Source organism: Rhinolophus sinicus, chromosome 5 (assembly GCF_057876585.1).
Source record: "Rhinolophus sinicus isolate RSI-liver-muscle chromosome 5, RSI-T2T, whole genome shotgun sequence".
In the NCBI taxonomy this organism is placed as follows: domain Eukaryota; kingdom Metazoa; phylum Chordata; class Mammalia; order Chiroptera; family Rhinolophidae; genus Rhinolophus; species Rhinolophus sinicus.
Window position 1 is genome coordinate 37,295,213 of NC_142505.1, and position 17,425 is coordinate 37,312,637.

At 40.0% G+C, this 17,425-nt stretch overlaps 1 protein-coding gene across 5 annotated transcripts in view; it reads right to left on the minus strand.

Annotated features, from left to right (window-relative positions):
• Nucleotides 1-16,942, minus strand: part of PIK3CB (phosphatidylinositol-4,5-bisphosphate 3-kinase catalytic subunit beta) — a 153,476-nt gene extending 136,534 nt beyond the window's left edge. Inside the window, exon 1 of one of the 5 annotated variants that reach the window (XM_019747566.3) lies at nt 16,694-16,942. The gene's annotated coding sequence lies outside the window, so the exon portion shown is untranslated. Of the gene's footprint in view, nt 1-16,462; nt 16,603-16,693 lie in introns of those variants that run through there. The other 4 variants (XM_019747603.3, XM_088798363.1, XM_088798365.1 and 1 more) reach the window with 4 other exon arrangements.
• Between the last annotated feature and the right edge of the window lie 483 nt (nt 16,943-17,425).

Here is a 17,425-nt window from a genome sequence, read left to right on the forward strand (position 1 = left end):
AAGAAGCACTTTTCTCAGTCTGTTGAGATCTGGCTTCCAGGAGTATCCTGTTTGGCTCAAATAAATTTTTATAAAAATTCTCTACAGGTTTGGACAAGCTAACACTGACTTTTGCTACCATTTTAACACCTTCATAATGCTTATTAGTACTTACAATCCTCATTTATTATTTACATGTTGGTTATTCCATTGGAAAATAGGGAGTTTTGAGGACAGCTTTTAATCCATACAACTTTAACTATTTTTTAAACTTTTCTGTAGGTTTGAAATATTATATTATAGTAAATTAAGACCGGGTCTTATGTTAATTTTTGCTCTCAAAGACACATTAGAGCTGATGGTCCAGCTAGGTCTTATTTTCGGGGCAACACGGTAACAGTAGAATTGCTGGGTCATATGGTAACTCTAGTTTAACTTTTTGAGGAATTGATACACTGCTTTTCCAAAGTGGCTACACTATTTTACAACCCAACCAGCAATGTATGAAGGTTCCAACTCCACACACAACACTTCTTATTGTCCATCTTTGGATTATAACCATCTTAGCAGTGTGAAGTGGTTAACTCATTATGGTTTTGATTTGCATTTCCCTAATAACTAATGATGTTGAGCAACTGATCATGTGCTTATTAGTCATTTGTATGTCTTCCTTGGAAAATGTTTAAACACTTTGCCAAATTTTAAATTGGATTACATAAATTTTTATTATTGAATTGTAAACGTTCTTTATATATATAATCCTTATTTGATATGTGCTTTACTAATATTTTCTCACTGACTTTCTATTTGAATGATAGGATCTGCATTTTCCTATCAACTTAACCTCCAGATTCAGAAGAAAGTCTTTGTCAGTAGTAGTTTATAACCATAATCAGCACATTAAAAACAATTTACGAGAATCTGGTATCACTGACAAATGGTTACTTGAAACCTACATTTTACAGGAAATACAATAATTTAATTTAGGTAGTAAGAGGAGTTGAAGCCACAGATTATTCCTATGTTGTCAATGCTAATAGTGGTGTATAGAATACCCTTTGATAAAATGTTGATTGCAAACTTAGCAAATCACACAAAATCAGAAACACAATCTTCTAACCTCTTTACATTTAAAAATACATACTTGTGGGCCGGCCCGGTGGCTCAGGTGGTTAGAGCTCCATACTCCTAACTCCGAAGGCTGCCGGTTCGATTCCCACATGGGCCAGTGGGCTCTCAACCACAAGGTTGCCAGTTGCAACTCCTCAAGTCCCGCAAGGGATGGTGGGCAGCGCTCCCTGCAACTAAGGCTGAACACGGCATCTTGAGCTGAGCTGCCACCCGGATGGCTCAGTTGGTTGGAGCGCATCCTCTCAACCACAAGGTTGCCGGTTCGACTCCAGCAAGGGATGGTGGGCTGTGCCCCCTGCAACTAGCAACGGCAACTGGATCTGGAGCTGAGCTGTGCCCTCCACAACTAAGACTGAAAGAACAACTTGAAGCTGAACAGCACCCTCCACAACTGAGATGGAAAGGACAACAACTTGACTTGGAAAAAAGGCCTGGAAGTACACACTGTTCCCCAATAAAGTCCTGTTCCCCTTCCCCAATAAAATCTTTAAAAAAATAAAAAATAAAAATACATACTCGTATAAAATAAAATAGATTCCAACAGTACTACATAAGGGTAGAAATTAACACATTTTAGAAACTCGTTATTTCTGACTACAAGAGCTGGAACCAACTTCTCAGTCTAGAATACAAGGCCTTCTGTGATCCACCTCTTCCTATCTTTTGAAACTCCCTCACTTTACATTCCAGCTCAGTTACTTAAACACCTGTAATTAAGCCCTGATATCAGCTCCTACAGGAATACTTCCTTGACCACCTTTCTCCTAAGGACCAGTTTAGAACTTTCTAGTCCAGTGGTTCTCAAATTTTTTGGTTTAAGGACCCCTTCACACTCTTAAAAATGACTGAGGACTCAAAAGCTCTTACCTACCTATATAAGTTATATCTATCAATAGTTACTGAATTTGAAATTAAAAATGAATTTTACGGTTTTTCATGTAAAAAATAATAAGCCTGTGTAATGATTACTTAAAAAACCCCTTTTAAGCATATTTTAGTCTTAAAAACCATATCTTTCAGGGGCGGCCAGTTAGCTTAACTGGTTAGAGAGCAGTGCTCTCAACAAGGTTGCAGGTTCGATTCCCACATGAGCCACTGTGAGCTGCGCCCTCCAAAACTAGATTGAAACAACTACTTGACTTGGAGCTGATGGGTTCTGGAAAAACACACTTAAATAAATAAAAGTTAAAAAAAAAAAATCTTTCAAAACAAAACCTTTAGTGAGAAGAGTTATATACTGTTTTACATTTCTGCAAATCTCCTTAATGTCAGGCTTAATAGAAAACAAATTCTCATCTCTGTCTGCTTGCACTGTCAACCTACTGTGATGTCACAAGTTATACCGCCTCTGGAAAACCATCATATATTTTTAAGCAACTAAGAGCAAAAAAAGTAAATGTCTTATGTTATGAAAATAGATTTGACCTTGCAGATCTCTGAGAAAGAGCTCAGGGGCCTCCAGGAGGCCCCCGACCACACTTGGAAAACCACTGCTCCATTCTGTGCTCCCACAATACCCTGGATAGGCTCTATCATTTGCACTTACCACACAGTACCGAATTATCTGTTCGTTTTCGCTCTTCAAGTTCCTTAAAGCTGTAAGCCATGAACCTTCTTCAACTTTGCATCCCTGTGCCTCATAAAGCATATAGCATATATCCTCTCAATAAACATTTCATGAATAAAACGGTAAATATAGGAAAATATTCACACACCCTAATGTAGAAAGGTACATGTAAATGAACCAGATTCCACCATAGCCAATTCTCCACCATAGCTAATAGAAATGTATGAAAGAAAAATCATGATAAATTCATAGCACTGCCAGAAGTAGAATAAAGGAAACATTCAGATCTGGCGTAAGCACACTAGATTAGACCTTTTCAAAGTTCAACCTGAGGGAACAAGGAAAGCAGATCCTATAAAACATCTTAGACTGTAAACAAACACCCACAGATCCAGTTTCCTGACTAAAGTATTTTATATAATATGCATGTGTCAACTATTAAAAATATAAATTTAAGTAAAATAGTTAAAAACCAGAAGGTGGTAAGTCTACTTGGAGACTTATTTACTTGCTAGTAACAATGGGCCTGCCCTCACTGTGAGTCACCAAATGGTACCAGGGACTCGAGAGCTTATTCACCTGACCTGGGAGAGCAGATAATACACCACATTAGGACCAATCCATGACTAATACTAGAGAATTAAGTACATATAATCTTTTTTTTTTAAATAATCTTCTGAACAAAATCTAAACCACAGCTCCTATTTCCTTATTTTCAGTATTACTTAAAAGTACAAAGTATGTTGCTGGAGAAGAGCTTTGCTATACAGAGACTGAACTAATCTCTGTAGGAAACTGTAAGTCTACTAAAGCAAAATACATAATCAGGTAAAAAGTCAATGCAGGGGGCGGCCGGTTAGCTCAGTTGGTTAGAGCGCGGTGCTCTTAACAACAAGCTTGCAGGGTCAAGCCCCACATGGGCCACTGTGAGCTGCTCCCTCCACTAGATTGAAACTACTTGACTTGGAGCTGATGGGTCCTGGAAAAACACAAATAAAGAAAGAAAGAAAGTTTTTGTTTTTTTAAAAAGAGGCTTAAAAAAAAAGTCCATACAGAAAGATGAAATGAAGATTCAAGAAAGCTAGTGGACCAATTCAACTTGGGGGAACTTACATTTAAAACTCATGACTTATGAATAAAGTATTGACCCAGAATGTATAGGAAGTAAAAAGTAAAGGGCATGCAATCTAAAAGGGGAGACAAGCACACTAATACAAAAAAAACGATTAAAAAACTGAGCGTAAGTCAAGATAAGAAATCGTATTTGTGACTTAGTTTAACCAGAGCATAAAATCATGGGACCTTGACTTTGTGGCTTTCCAGACTTTGTAGCTTTCCATTACTCACTGCCTAAACACAGCCAGCCAGCCATCTCCATCTTGGAATTCTCTTGATCAAAACCCAACTACTTAAAATTTAACCCCTCTGCCTGGTAGTCAGTGTAAACAATAAATTAGCACCATCAAGTTTAGTTCAGCTCATCCACTAATTGTTTAACATTGGGAAAGTTCCCTTAACTTCCAGTTTGTTATTTGGAAAATGGGATGGCTAAATTATATGATCTTTAAAGTCCATTTCAACTATAAATTCCATGTGGTCAAGCAATTCTACACCTCACAATTCCTCAGCTTTTGTTCTAGTCAAACAACTCTCCAACCTTCTTACAAGGTCCCGCATGGCCCCTGCCTCCCTCCTGGACTCATCCTACACATCCTTTATCCTACACAACGCTAGCCCTTAGTCTTTCCTCTCAAGCTATATATGGCTTCCTTTCAGTTTCTCCAAGATGCCAGGCTCCCTCCCACCAAAGAGTTTTCCCATGTGCTACACGACCACATCCTACTATCCTAGGTGTTCTCAGCCGTGTCAGACCCAATACTCCCTTTTCTAAAATAACAAATATTTCATAACATCCCCTTTATTGTTCTAAAATAAAACTTATAGATAATACAAACTAAACATAATTTTAAATAATTACATATATGTGTATGTTATGTAGAGTCCTAACTATATTATAAAGGAAAAATAAAACATAATTTAGTACAAAATAATATATAAGTAAATGCTCTAATACAATTACTTTAGGAGGGAGTGGAACAGCAGAATACTATGGTTTTTCGTAACAAAACTTGGAGGACTAGTTAACCATTCAAACAATACGCATGAAAGCATAACTAACTCTAATTTACAAAAACAACAAAAAACTAGGAATCAAGAAACCTGAGTTCCATTACCAGCTTTGCCCATAACAAGCCTAACATCACTTCTAAATCTTCTTTCTTTAAAAAAACTTAAAGTCACTTCACCAGTCTGGCCCTCAGTTCCAGGTGGGTGAAGAGCGCAGACAAGGCTGGCACAGTCCCTAGGCGATGGTCAACCAGGTGGAACTCCACGCTTACTTCACCAGAACAGCAGCTCAGCAAGGATCTGTTGACATACTGTAGCTAGCATCTGTTTGTATAAGGCTTCTCTGTTTCTCCTTGTGTTATAAAAGGGACTATTGGCAGTTTCTTATAAAATTAAACACACAATTATCATAAAACTCAGCAACTGCACTCTTGGGCATTTAGCCCAAAGAAACGAAAACTTATGTTCACACAAAAACCTGTGTTCACACAAAAACTAAATGTTCATACTTGCTTTATTTGTAACGGTCAAAAACTAAAAACAATCCAAATCTTTCAACAGGTGAATGGTTAAACAAACTGTGGTTCATCCATATCATGGAATTCTACTCAGCAATAAAAAGAAACGAACTGTTAAAACATACAACACCTGGACAAACTTCAGGGAATTATGCCAAATGAACAAAGGCAATCTCAAAATGTTATAAACTGTGTGATTCCATTTATATGACAGTTTTAAAATGACAAAATAGAGGACAGATTAGTGGTTACCAGGAGTTGTAGACCACAGAGGGGAGGGGAAGGTGGGAGAGGTGCGTGCTAGAGGTAAGCGTGGTTATAAACATGCAACACAACACATCCTGGTGGTGTTGGAACGGTTCAGTATCTTGACTGCGGTGGTGCAGACAAAAACCCACACAGATGATAAAATTGTATAGAACTTAATACACACACACACATACACACACACACACGTTAAGTAAAACTGAGGAAATATGAATAATGTCAGTGGACTGTATAAATGTCAATATCCTGGTTGTGATACTATATTAGTTTTACAAAATGTTACCAGTGGGGGAAACCCAGTCAAGAATACAAAGAATTTCTCTGTATTATTTATATAGCCGCACATGAATCTACAATTATCTCCATCAAAATCTCAATTTAAAAAAAAAAGCCTGAAAACCTAAATCCACTGAGCTACAGGCTCCCTAAAGCTAGAGCCTGGACATTTCACAGTCCTCTGTGCTTTTCAAGCTGCCAGTAGTAAAGAACTAATGGGTTTTCACCCCAAGTTATAGTAATCCAATAGATTCCTAAAATACAATAAAAAGAACAGAAAAATAAAAGACAAAATACAAGGCCACATTTTCTTATCAATTCTCAATTTCTGTAGGAGACCATCGTGGACGTGGCAGTCAGCAAAAGGATCATAGTTTTGAGTAGTGATGCAGCAAGACAAGTAAGCCTCCTCAGGAATTCCTCGCATACCAGTTCTCTCTCCTGGAAATTCAGCAGAGAGACATCAATCATCGGACTAAAGAGATGCTTCCCATGTTCATTAAAAAGATCTTAAAATACTTATGGGGGGACCTCCTATATAGTCATGAAAAAGCCAATCGAGCCAAAAAACAAACAAAACATTTCAGGAACCAATCTCTTTATAAAAGATAACACACAAGAGTTAAATGTTCCTTCAAGCCTGATTAGTTGAGAAATCATTCTTTAAAATATATACACTACAAATCACATACCTAAGATTAAAGTAAGGCAACTTAAGGTGTTCTGTGAAACTCTTTGTTGGAGACTAGTCTGGACTGGGTTTTAGGATAGGAGTGCTCAGAATATGAAATTGTCTATTTCCCAAGACTCCAGCTCTACATCCAACTACCTTTCTCCTTAATTTAGGTTCAAATACAGATATTACATAACAGGAGTTAAGAGAAAACATGAAAAGTAAAATCTCTGAGCAATTTCCCAGTTTCACTTAATTTTATCCATAGTTCAAAACTCCTTTAAAATAAAACTCTTGCTAATGATACTAACAAACAGCTAAACTGCCTGCTTTGAGGTTCACATCTTTTCCTTCTCTATGCCAATACTCTTAAAGATTAATAAATACGCAGCAAAATGCTAAGAACCAGGTAATATACAGAAGGCAAACCTAGGGCAAGAATAATACCCTAATTAACAGCCCTAATACATAGTGAAACACATTTATTAATGAAATTGAAAAAGGAAACAGAATTATTCAGCAAGAAAAGGAAGTACTGGGACCGGCCCAGTGGTTCAGGCAGTTGGAGCTCCGTGCTCCTAGCGCCAAAGGCTGCCGGTTCGATTCCCACATGGGCCAGTGGGCTCTCAACCACAAGGTTGCTGGTTCAATTCCCCTATGCGATGGTGGGCTGAGCACGATTTTTAATCGTGCAACTAACAATTAAAAATGGCAACTGGAGAGCTGGCCTGGTGGCTCAGGCAGTTACAGCTCCATGCTCCTAACTCTGAAGGCTGCCGGTTCGATTCCCACATGGGCCAGTGGGCTCTCAACCACAAGGCTGCCAGTTCAACTCCTCGAGTCCCGCAAGGGATGGTGGGCTCCGCCCCCTGCAACTAAGGTTGAACACGGCACCTTGAGCTGAGCTGCCTTCCGAATGGCTCAGTTGGTTGGAGTGCAGGCTGTCAACCACAAGGTTGCCAGTTCGACTCCCGCAAGGGATGGTGGGCTGTGCCCCCTGCAACTAGAAAACAGCCACTGGACCTGGAGCTGAGCTGCACCCTCCACAACTAAGATTGAAAGGACAACAACTTGACTTGGGGAAAAAAAACAAATGGCAACTGGACATGGAGCTGAGCTGCACCCTCCACAACTAGATTGAAGGACAACTACCTGGAGCTGATGGGCCCTGGAGGAACACACTGTCCCCCAATATTCCCCAGTAAAATTAAAAAAGAAAAAAGAATGTACGTAAATGTGTGTAGTCTATACCAACATATATATATATACATATATATATATACATACACACACACACATACGAGTATATACACATGTATTTAAATAGTGGGTAGAAGAGTAGAATAAACACACAGGTATACATTTGTTTGAAAAAGCAAAAAATCGAGGGGTTGGGGGGAATGGGTGAGAAAGATGAAGAGATTAAGAAATACAAATTGGTAGCCACAAAATGGTCACAGGGAAGTGCAATACGGTATGGGAAATATAGTCAATAATGTTGTAAAAACCATGTATGGTGCCAGATGGACAATAAACTTATATGGGGGGGGGGGGGGAACCACAGCATAAATTATATAAAGGCCTAACCACTGCACTATACACCTGAAATTAATATAAAATAATATTGAATGTCAACTATAATATATATATATATATATACACACATATATATCAACTATATAAATATATATAGTCACAGGATGTAAAATACAGCAGAGAGAATATAGTCAATGGTACTGTAATAGCTATGTACGGTGTCAGAGGGGTAGTAGACTTGGTGGGGTTATCACTTTGTGAGGGGTGTAAATGTCTAATCATTATATTTTTTTGTACACGTGAAACTAATAAAAAAGAAAGAAAAGGAAGAAATCTCTCTGAAGGATACATGAGAAACTGATGATTTTGGTTGCCTGTGGGGAAGATAACTACATGGCTGGAGGAAGGAAGCCTTTGGTACTTTCAAATTTTAAATGTAGTATCTACTTGAAAACAAAAAAAAAGTTAAATGCAAAAATTATCTTTCAATGTTGGACCCACCCTCTACCTTGACACAGTACCATTAATAATGCAACTATTCTGCAGCTGAGTGAAAAACACGTCTAAAAGCATGTGGTGGCGCTATCATCCATTCTCATGTCTCCCTCTTCTTCCCAAAGACAGTTCCAGAGACTGAAACTCTCTATAAGTGGAAACACAGAAGACTGGAACTATTCACCCTGAACACTAAAGAGACCCAAGAGACCCATTTTCCTAGTTTAGCAACTAAGTAATGCCTAAGCCTCTTCTTAAATTCTGAGAGTCTATGAGACAATTAAATAATAATTATTCTATTTCTCCAACCACATTCGTGTCTCTTAGGTATCCCCTGAATTTCCACATAGCTCCTCCCCAACTGACACTAATTAAACATTGTAATTAGTGTCCATTTTGTTTAATACTGTAATACCTTATAGAAGGTTATCTTTCTAATCTTCAAAATAGTTGAATTTCTTTACTTTTTAATTATATGTATTTATTATATTCACCTCTTTTGGTGAATGCTATTCAAAATTCATAAGCACAAAATGATATACAATAAAGTCTCCCTACCACCCAATTCCCTCAGTTAATCCAGGATCCTCTTCCCAGAGGCAACCAATATATACCAGTATGTTGGTTTTCCTTTCAAAAATAATGCACTTATAAGCAATCAAATACATATATTCTACTGCCCTCTTTTTTAAAAAACAGTAATGGTAGAATTCTACACATACTGTGACCACACTTTTTTTTTTTTAACTTTACCCATTAATGTGGTGAAATCATTCCACATCACTACATAAAAACTTTCCTCATTCTGGTTTAGAGTAACAGAGCATTCAATCATACTTTCTAAAAGTCAATCCCCCTACTAAGGAACATTTAAGTTACTTCAAGAATTTTGCTATTATAAACAACAGTGCAATAAGTAACCTTGTACATGCATCATTTTGCACATGTGTGCGTATAACTATAGGATAATTCCTACAAAAAGAATTAATGGGTAATGGTATGTGCATTCATAATTTTGATATTGCTAAATTGCCTTCCTTAGAAGTTGTACCAACTTATACTTTCAGGAACAATGTATGAAAATATTTTCCCCAGTCCTATTCAGAAGTATTAAAATACTTTATCTTTGCCAAGCTGATAGGTAGAAGTTACTTTGATGTCACTTAAAATAATTTGGGTTTTTCTTAAAGTATGTAAATCCACCCAAAAAATGCTACCTTTTTGAGATTACATTTTAAAGGAAACATTAATGACACTGTCAATAATTTATGAAGACTTCAAAAAGGATTGGACTCCTTAAAAAAATTTTTCGGGCCAGCCCGGTGGCTCAGGCGGTTAGAGCTCCATGCTCCTAACTCCGAAGGCTGCCGGTTCGATTCCTACATGGGCCAGTGGGCTCTCAACCACAAGGTTGCCAGTTCAACTCCTCGAGTCCCGCAAGGGATGGTGGGCTCTGCCCCCTACAACTAAGGTTGAACACGGCACCTTGAGCTGAGCTGCCTCCCAGAGGGCTCAGTTGGTTGGAGCGCGGGCTCTCAACCACAAGGTTGCCAGTTCAATTCCTCGAGTCCCGCAAGGGATGGTGGGCAGCGCCCCCTGCAACTAAAATTGAACACGGCACCTTGAGCTGAGCTGCCTCCCAGATGGCTCAGTTGGTTGGAGCGCGTCCTCTCAACCACAAGGTTGCCGGTTCGACTCCCGCAAGGGATGGTGGGCTGTGCCCCCTGCAACTAGCAACGCAACTGGACCTGGAGCTGAGCTGTGCCCTCCACAACTAAGACTGAAAGAACAACAACTTGAAGCTGAACAGCACCCTCCACAACTGAGATTGAAAGGACAACAACTTGACTTGGAAAAAAAAGGCCTGGAAGAACACAGTGTTCCCCAATAAAGTCCTGTTCTCCTTCCCCAAAAAAATCTTAAAAAAAAAAAAATTTTCCCTTACTGAAATAAGATCCAAAGTTTAGCATACAACTAAATGTAATCAAGTGCAAAACTTCTCTAATTTATTCAATAGTTCATTTTCAAAATGGATACTTCAGTGGCTTTAAGTCTCCAGCGCCAGTAATGAAGAAATAATACTTTTAATTTTATAACTATATAGGCCTCATCTATAGAAACCATTGCTTATAACTTAATTAAAAATTAGTGGCTCGCTCACCCACTGGTGTGAGCTCGTTAAGCAGAAAACCTCCTGTACGTCCTATGCATCTCTGTCTATGTGCCTGAGTATTACTATTAATGGTACTAGACATAATGTTAATGCTCATATTCCTTTCTCATGTGAATATGGGGGGGGGGGGGAGGCCAAATAGCATAATGCTTCTCTATTCATTTTTTAAGTTAAAGATAATAACTGTAGTCTGCTGGTTCATTTATTCGTAAGTAAATTTATGTCTTCCTTCCTCTACTCCCAATACTTTAGGATCAAGCTTAGCAACACGTTTCAATATGCCACCCACCTGAGCAGAGGGGAAAGAAAATATTTTGAGATTTTTTTATTTTATTTGAAAACTCTGTAAAGATGATCTACACAAGCTTTCTAGAACATCTAATTATACTAGGTCACACATTAAGCACTTTTGTTAGTTGCCTATATATGACTAACCACAAAACCACAGTCTTTCTCATTGTAAGGCCAAGGCAAAAGGAAAAGCTTATCGTACATTCAAAACAAAGGCATACTACATCAAATAACTATTAATAATAATTCACTGTCTAATTTGTTTAGGAGTAGTGAGAGAAAGAAAGTTAAAGGTTAAACAACTGGAAAATTGTTTCCTGTTTTCAAACACACAGGTACTGAAATAAAGGTCATGATTACTGTACTAAAAAAAAAAATAAACCTTTAAACTTACACAGTCTCTTTCAACCTGCCTCTGAAAGACCTAAAAAATAAAGAACTGTATGAGACAATCGTTAAAAGCATAAATTCTAGAGTCAGGCAGACCTGAGTTTGAAACCTGACTCTCCCACTTAAAAGCTGTGTGCCACTTGGCATGTTAGCTTCCCAAGGTTTCAGTTCCCTCATCTCTGAAATGAGAAAATCACTAAGACCTTCATTAGAAGTTTGTTATAAGGATAAAATGAAATAATATAGAAAGAACACATAGTATAACCTGACACATAAGTAAGCATCTATGTTAACTATTGTTATAGTCTACAATTACATATATATAGTAAGCCACACAGAGCTTTCCTAATAGGCTATATTGACAGTCGCAACTTTAAATGACAAAAGAACATAAAAGGAAGCAGGTTAACAATACACAGAATACACAGAATTAAAGAAATCACTGATTAAAAAATAACAGTCTAGGGCACAAGGAGAAGATAGTGAATTCTTCATTAAGTTAAACATAAAATGATGGTTGCTGGTTGGTATGGTGCATATAGCTCTCTAAAAAAAAGTACACACACACACCCCCCACACCACACCTACAAGGACTGCTACATATATATTCTTAGTGGCAGACTGAGTACCTAAAACCCAGAAGCCTCTCAGTTAGGAAAAAATATTAATAATGGAGTGGTGGGTGAAGTATATCAAGATTTAAGACAACTAATGATTTCCAGTGAAAAGGGGGTATTTCCACAGCCACCAAAAGAACAAAAATGAAATAATTTCAATTAATCAAACCTTGTCAAAAACCAACAACCAAAACCAACAACCATCTACTCCTATAGATGTTTCCTTAGGCTCACCATATAAAACAACAAGCATGTTAAGTGAATTCCAGCTGGTTCTGCCCCAGGACACCCCCCAAAATTTAACTATAATGAATCTTAATTAAGGGGAATGACATCTATATAGCTGATAAATATGGAACCTAACTTTTGAAAATATACAACTGCAAAAATAAATTTTAGCTCACAAATTATAATTTTTGTTCAGTCAACAATGGCAGCATCTGTAATGATTTATAAAGCTAAAGGAAAACACTGATTCTTTAATAGTACCTAAATACAAGACCCCCGGGTGCTGGAGGAGAGCTCTACAGATACTCTGACCGCCAAAACGATGAACATACGGGAAGTAGGTCCTAGAGCAAATTAAGCCTGAAACATCGTTGGAGGCAAAAATGACAAAACTGAAGCTGTCCTACTTTGTTTGGCACATCAAGAGAAGGCAGGGTTCTTTGGAAAAGACAATAATTGGCAGGGGGAAAAGAAGGCAGCAGGAAAAGAGGAAGCCCAAATATGAGATGGACTGACTCCATAAAAGAAGCCACGGGCATGAGTCTACAAGAGCTGAGCAGGGCTGTTGAAGACAGGACATTGTGGGCGTCACTCATGGGGTTGCCAGGAGTCAGAATCTACTCAATGGCAGGCAACACAAATACAAGACCTACACTAAATCAGTAGTTCAAAAGTAAACAATTTTAAATGGCCATAATTCAACTATTTAACAGAAATAATTACTGTGTAACTACATGTAACTTATCGGAGGCAGTATTACCGTGTTTCCCCGAAAATAAGACCTAGCCGGACCATCAGCTCTAACGCATCGTTTGGAGCAAAAATTTATATAAGACTCGGTCTTATTTTACTTATAGTATTTACTTACTATAAGTAAAATAAGACCAGGTCTTATATAAGACCAGGTATAATATAACATAACATAACATAACATAACATAATATAATATAATATAATACTGGGTATAATATAATATAATATAATATAATATAATATAATATAATATAATATAATACCGGGTCTTATATTAATTTTTGCTCCAAAAGACGCATTAGAGCTGACGGTCCGGCTAGGTCTTATTTTCAGGGAAACGTGGTAGTAGCCTGGCTACAAAAACTGAGCATCTCTATTTCAAATAGCAGTTCTTCAGTTTAATTCCTGTGCAAATCAATAGGTTAAATTATTAACATTAAAGTTCAAATTGCATTAAACTTAAAATTCTGACAATCTGAAATCTTATTTAACTCACAAAAGCTCAATCATTCAAGCTAGTCAAGTACAAACGTCTCAAAATGGAGTTTGACCTTCCTGTTGACAGTCACCTCAAATTTCTACCAGTGGCTCAGCAGGTAAAGAATTCATGGAATTTAGGTCTTCAAGGTCTAGTAAGCATTGTGGTTAAACCACCCAGTCAACACAAAATTATGTGGGGCAATGCCTGATGATTATCTAACCCCTTTACCCCTGCCATTTTTTCTCTACTTCACGACCGCCATTACTTCTAAATGGTAGAAGGAGATATGAAATTAGTAAATATTATACGTTAGTTATTAGAAATACAAGGAAAACCTATGATCAGGAATGTGGGTAAACTGCAGTTTCAATAAAGCTCCTGGATTACCCATAGATTTCTTTTAATCCACGTAATCCTGCTCCTGAGCCATGGATAATCAGGATCACATTTCCCTTAGAGGTAAAAGAGCATTTGCCTGGTGGGCTCCCAAGTGGCTGGAGCAACAGAGGACAAGCTCCACGGTCAGCGACACAGCGACACACAGTCCCTCCTGGGTTTGCACTAGTGGGATTCCGGCTGCAGACCCAGCTCTAGCAATAACACCAGGATACGAGGGACTGTCCAGATTAACATTCTTTACTTCAGCAGTAAATATTCCCAGCTAAAGGGTCAACTGATAATAACCTCAGGTAACCTGCATATACATTCTTGGTGAAGACGTGGGGGGAAGATAGATAAATCCTGGAATCAGGACTCAGGAGAAAAATTTGTGAATTTTCTGAAGAAATGATTAAATTTCTAGATTATTAACTGCTTTAGGCTGGAACCAAGTTAATAGGAAAATGAGTAATGGAACACTACATTTGCAAAACACTTTGGCTATACAGGTAACATATCCTTCCTCTCAATCCCTAAGAAAGTTGAATACCTAAAAGTCTTACATTCTGGAATAAAATTAATAAAATTAATCTCTACCCTGCAATATCAGTAAATGGGAATCCTGGGCTTACTAAAGAGAGATGAGAGGATATGTGATGATTATAATCTGCTATGATTTGATCACAGACTTAGCCCCCAAATTTGTTAGAAGGTCCCTATTATAACTTGATATTATGGGATTTGTCTCACTTGACAGGTTCCAAAAGTTATTCAATAATTTTTTTTTTAACTTAAAGTCCTTATAAACATTCCTCCATCTACAGGTAGAAAAAAGTAGAGGGGCAGGCTTGGCAGCGCTGAGGCATTAGAATGTTTGAATTCAGGAAGAGAAGGAAAAGTACAATATCCTGGAATATCCTTTATATGAGTCTTTAGTCCACTACCTCCTCCCAACCTGCTGGTGACACATACTCAAATTCCATAAATAAATAAAAAATGAGGCCCAGGAAGACTGAGTGACATCCCCAAAGTTCCAGCTATTTGAGACCCACATCGAGGCCTACAACCAAGATGTGACTTCTGACCCCCTAGCCTTTCCACAGTGGCTAACAGTGCTTCTATTGTTGGGATCCCCAGTCCAAAGTTAGATAACAGGGAAGATCATAATTTAGAAAGAACATAATTAAAATTACAAAGTTTATTTTTTAATTACTTTCTATGTATTTTGTTCATATGCACAAAGCAGGTTGGATTAAAGCCTTTATGGATGAGTCACTAAGAAAAGCAGGAAATAATAGGCAAGAGGTGCAAAACTGCAATAAATCAAAACCGAACTCAATTTTCACTTCTAAAAAACAACCCGAAGGTGGAAGACCCTTATCAATGCGTGAACCAGGGAGAATAAAACAAAGTTTTTTGGTTTCAGTCATTTTTGTTTTTGTGAATGCCAGTTCCAGCTTTAAAGCTTAAGAGTTTTCCTTTGTTCCACACTTGCCTCCTGAAACTAGGTTAAGATCTTTATCCTGAACAGTCTCTCCTATGCTACATTATCATGACTTAAACAGTTCTGCTTTTACCATAAAAATCTTACAGCATAGCGTAAAAATCCCCAAATGATTAATGAACTGCTGAGAATTCTGACTCGCTGGAGATGATTTAATTAGGAATCATATTTCCAAACATCCATTCAGCGCTTCAAAATAACTACTCATCTAATTTAATTATGATGACTTCACCAAACAGTAACACTGCCCACAATGTTTACAAAAGCACTTGTCACTCCCTTCGGATGTAGCAATGTAGAAAAAGTCTGTTTCCATATTTGTCAAGTGTATACTCTGTAACAAGTGGCGGGGTTTAAAAGTCACTTAAGATTATTTAAATAGCAACGCACTTCAAGTTTATGAGTCCCACCATGTTCCATCCCAAGTGAATCCTAAATTCGCTCGGTTTTATTTCAGCAGCAATTCCCACTCGGTACCAGAGACGGATGTTCCAAGGCAGCCTTAGCCAAAAAGAGACTACAGGATTCTGTTCTGGCCACTGTAATGTAACAGACTCTAATATTAAGCAGCTCCAGTGGAGATTATTGCAACACCTGAGTAATTCGGCAATATGTGTCCCCCCCCCCCCCCAAACGTACACGCGCAGCCAGGAATTACCAATAGCAAACAAGATGCTGCACCAGGGTTGCTCCTAATTGCCTACCATTTCCCGATCACTTGCTGTTCCGTCTTGCACCCCGTCCTGTCCTATCATCACAACAACCCTGTCAAGTACATATTATTACCATTAACAAATCAGGACACTTTGGCCCAAGGCCCCAGGGGTGGTCAGTAGCGGCGCTAGTATTTGAAAACAGGACTATACCCCTAACAGTCCAGGATCCCCGCCCCTAAAATACACTCCTGCGCAAAAAGACTCTAGAGGGTCAGGAAGCAACGGGGGGCGTCCGCACAGACGCAGGGGGCGAGGACACCACCTCTTCACAGACGCGCCCCTCGGGAACGCGACTAAAGCGCTGGCGGATCAGAGTGGCCAGCTGCGTCTCTTGCCGCGGGAGGCCGGGGAGCGCTGCTCACCTTGGAGAAACCCGGGAGGGCCGCAGTCGAGCGAGGCGCCCCCGCGGGCCGACGGGCAGGCGTCCTCCGAGACTGCAGGAAGCGAAGCGCGGACAACCAAGTCGCCGGCGCCACAGGCTGTGGCCAGCAAGAGCGCGCCGCCGGCCCGCGCGGGGGCACCTCAGCGGGCCGCCGCGACCGCGCCGCCCCTCAACCGCGCCGCATATCCGGGTCCCGCGTCGCCGCACTCACCTGCCCGGCGCTCCGTCGCCACCAGCTCCCGACTCCGGATGCGCGGTCAACAGCCCAGACCACCACGACCGTCTAGCTGCGGCGCCCCCATCCTGCCTCTCTCCGTCACCTCCCGCCTGCCCCACGCGGCGCTACACCAGCCCGCCGCCCATTGCTATGGCCCGTTCCTCCGCCACCACCGCACCGACCGACGGAGCACGCGCGCGCCGCCGCCACCGTGGCCGCGCCCGCGCGCGCGCGCGCGCCTCCTCAGCCGGCCTCCCAGCAGCCCTCGCTCCGCCCCGCGCGCCGCTGGAGCCAATCCCTGAACCCGCAGAGGCCGCCGCAGCTATACGGGACGGGCAGGGCAGGGAGAGCGGCGGCTCTGCTGGCAAGTAGTCTCCGGCTGTCCACTCAGCAGCTGCTGAGTGGCTGAGTGGCTGTTCAGCTAGCCTTTGCTGTGACCGGAGGACCGCGGGATGGGGATCCTCAGCAAACCGCCCCAACTTTCACAGACTCTACTGGAGAGACCCCCTCTGTTCCTGGGTGTCCTTGCTGGCCTCCTCTTTGCAGTTTCCCTAATTCCGTTCTGGTTTTTCAACAAATTCCTTGGTTCCTGTGCGCAGCACTTTGCTTATTGCCCGTCCCCTCTGTCACTCCAGTTTTGGGGATGGAGGGGACGCTGGGTCGGCTCCCGACACCTGGCCATTTAATCCCTGCACTATTAATGGTCATAAAAGCAAAAGTGTAGCC